The sequence below is a fragment of the Cupressus sempervirens genome, chromosome 2 (assembly GCF_028749045.1).
Source record: "Cupressus sempervirens isolate cs-2001-9-10 chromosome 2, ASM2874904v1, whole genome shotgun sequence".
In the NCBI taxonomy this organism is placed as follows: domain Eukaryota; kingdom Viridiplantae; phylum Streptophyta; class Pinopsida; order Cupressales; family Cupressaceae; genus Cupressus; species Cupressus sempervirens.
In genome coordinates, this window is record NC_143119.1 from 273370460 (window position 1) to 273373634 (window position 3175).

Sequence of the window (3175 nt, forward strand, 5' to 3'; positions counted from 1 at the left end):
AATGTGGAACTAAACTTCAACTCAGTGCCTATATTTTTCTATAAAGTCTTCCAAAAGTAACCAACAAACATACTATCTCTATCAGAAATAATGCTCCTTGGTAATCCATGCAATCTCACAATCTCTTTAAGGAAAAGTTTAGCAACATTATTAGAATTTGATATCTTCTTACATGGTATGAAATGAGAAATCTTATAAAATATATCCACCATAACAAATATAGAATCATACCCCTTTACTATTTTAGGCAATCCAAGAACAAAATCCATATTAATGTCATGCCAAGGTTTCTTAGGAACAACAATAGGTGTATACAAACTAGTATTTTGACTTACTCCTTTTGCAACTTGACAAACTCCATAATTCTTTACAAATTTCTGAACATCCTTATAGACTTATGGCCAATAATACTTATCCTTTAGAAAACTCAATGTCTTATCAATTCCAAAGTCTCCAGCCAATCCACCACTATTCTTTTGCTTGATCAAATTCAACCTCATAGAACTTCTAGGGATACACAACTAAATACCTTTGAACAACATACCTTCTTGAATGAAATATTCATCATACTTACTTATGTGATCTGTTAAATTTCATGCTCTACACTCTTTCCACACCTTAGAAAAATCAGGGTTAGTATCATACAACTCTTTCATTCCATCAAAACCAAGAACTTCAACCTTCATCTCAGTTAATAAAGAGTGTCTTCTACTTAATGCATCAACAACTCTATTAGTAACTCCAATCTTATGCTTAATCACAAATGTAAAACTTTTTAAGTACTCAACCTACTTCATATGTCTCTAATTCAATTTATGTTGACTTCCCAAGTACTATAAAGTTTTATGATCAGTATACAACACAAATTTTTTTGGAATCAAATAATGTCTCCACTTCTTCAAGGCTTGAACAATAGCATAAAACTCTTGATCATACATAGAATATGTCCTTTTAACATCATTCAACTTCTCACTAAAGAAAGCAACAAGTTTACATGCTTGACTTAATACAGCTCGTATTGCACTACCACTTGCATCACATTCAACTTGAAATACCTTATTGAAATTGGGCAACGCCAATACAAGTAACTCAGCAACCTTTTGTTTTAAATTCTCAAAACTCTTATTAGCTCCATGTGTCCACTTGAATTCTTTTTTATCTCCTCTCATTGTCTCAGTCATAGCATTACAAATAGCATTGAAATTCCTTATAAACTTCCTATAGAAACTAGCCAAACTATGAAATGATCTTACCTCACCCACATGCTTAGGTGTAGGCCATTCCAAAATAGATTTAACCTTCTCTAGATACATTCTCAAACCATCAACTAAAATAAAAAATCCCAAATACATAATCTCCTCTTGCATAAAAGAACACATTTTCAGATTAATCAGCAACTTCTCCTCTTTCAACCTCTGCAATACTTGTCTGACATGGTCAAGATGTTCTTCCTTAGTCTTGTTGAATATCAAAATATCGTCCAAATAAACAATTACAAACTTAACCAAGAATCTTTTTAGAACTTCATTCATCAACCTCATGAAAGTACTAGGTGTATTAGTCATGTTAGTTTGTGGTGACTAATCAGGAAAGTACTATACATACTTCATATGACATGTTGTAACCCTAAAGTGGCAGAAAACTACTTGTATAAAAGGGCTTAGGGTTAGGTATTTTTCATTAAGTTGTGATGCAAAATTGGTTCGTGCAGCAGTATTGAGCTATAAGGGATTATGGATTGTAATCAGGTTGTAATCACTGGATTTTAATAATATCAGACTTGTTGTTTGGTGGATGTAGCCCAAGGATTGGGTGAACCATGTTAAATCTTGGTGCCTTGTGTTCTTTTCTATGTGATCTATTATTTTCTATTATTGGTTATATTTGCATGTAATTTTTATTTTCTATCTATGGTTCAATCCTAACAAGTCAAACCAAAATTCAATACCAACCATTCATACAAACCATCTAAGTATTCTATTCATTAGCTTCTCTAATTCTGATCTGATGACAACCACTCTTTAAAACAATCTTGATAAAATACTCTTCTCTACTCAAACAATCCATTATTTCATCCATCCTCAGCATAGGAAACCTATATTTCATTGTGATCTTGTTAATAGCTCTAGAATCAGTACACATTCTCCATTCTCCATTCTTCTTAGGTTCCAATACAACAAGTACAACACATGGACTAAAACTTTCTCTGATCAAACCTTTCTCCAACAACTCATGCACTTGTTTATTAAGTTCTTCATTCTCTGTATGTGTCAATCTATATGGTGCTTTGTTCAAAAAACTAGCTCCAAGAATTAGATCCATACAATGGCTTATACTTATTCTCTTTAACAATGAATGAAGTATGTCCTCTATAACAATCTCTTTATACATATTTAGCAACTTAGCAATTTCTTCTGATACTCACCTACCACTATCTATTGTTACTTAGTCAATACCAACTTGTGTTGCTCAGTCATTACTACCAACACTTGGTCCTCTAGGAACTATAGCAAAACAAACTTGATTCTTCTTTATTTCCTTTTCAAATTGCTTTCCATTAACCATGAAAATTCTCATAGTAGTACAATTAACCTCGTCCAAACTTTTAATCAAAGGGAGAAATATTTGATTCAATCTTCCATCATGTATAGAGTATCTATCATATTACCAAGGTCTACTTAACAAAATATGACAACAATCGATAGGAATAATATCACACAAAACTTCATCAAAGTAATGTCCAATCATGAACTTCACAAGGCATTGCTTGCTTATGAATATCTTATGCTCATCTTTGATCTGTGAAATGTGATAGGGATTAGGATGTTTCAACCTCTACAACTACAACTTTGTAACTAGCTCTTCTGATGCCAAATTTGTAGAACTTCCACTATCAGTGATCACCTTGCAACATTTCCCAACCATCTTACATCTGGTCTTGAAAATACTTCTTTGTAAAATAGGTTCTTTATCACTTTCCTTATTACATAAGGTTTTTCTCACCATTATATTTTCACGAGCCTCAGGTCCACTTGGTGAACCCTCATCCTCTCCTTGAATCATAGCATTTCTATTACCTTGCCTACTTTAAGAGGATCTACATTCAAAAGATCTATGTCCTTTTTTACCACATCTAAAACAATTACCATGAAAACCACTTCTAGAATAAGAATTA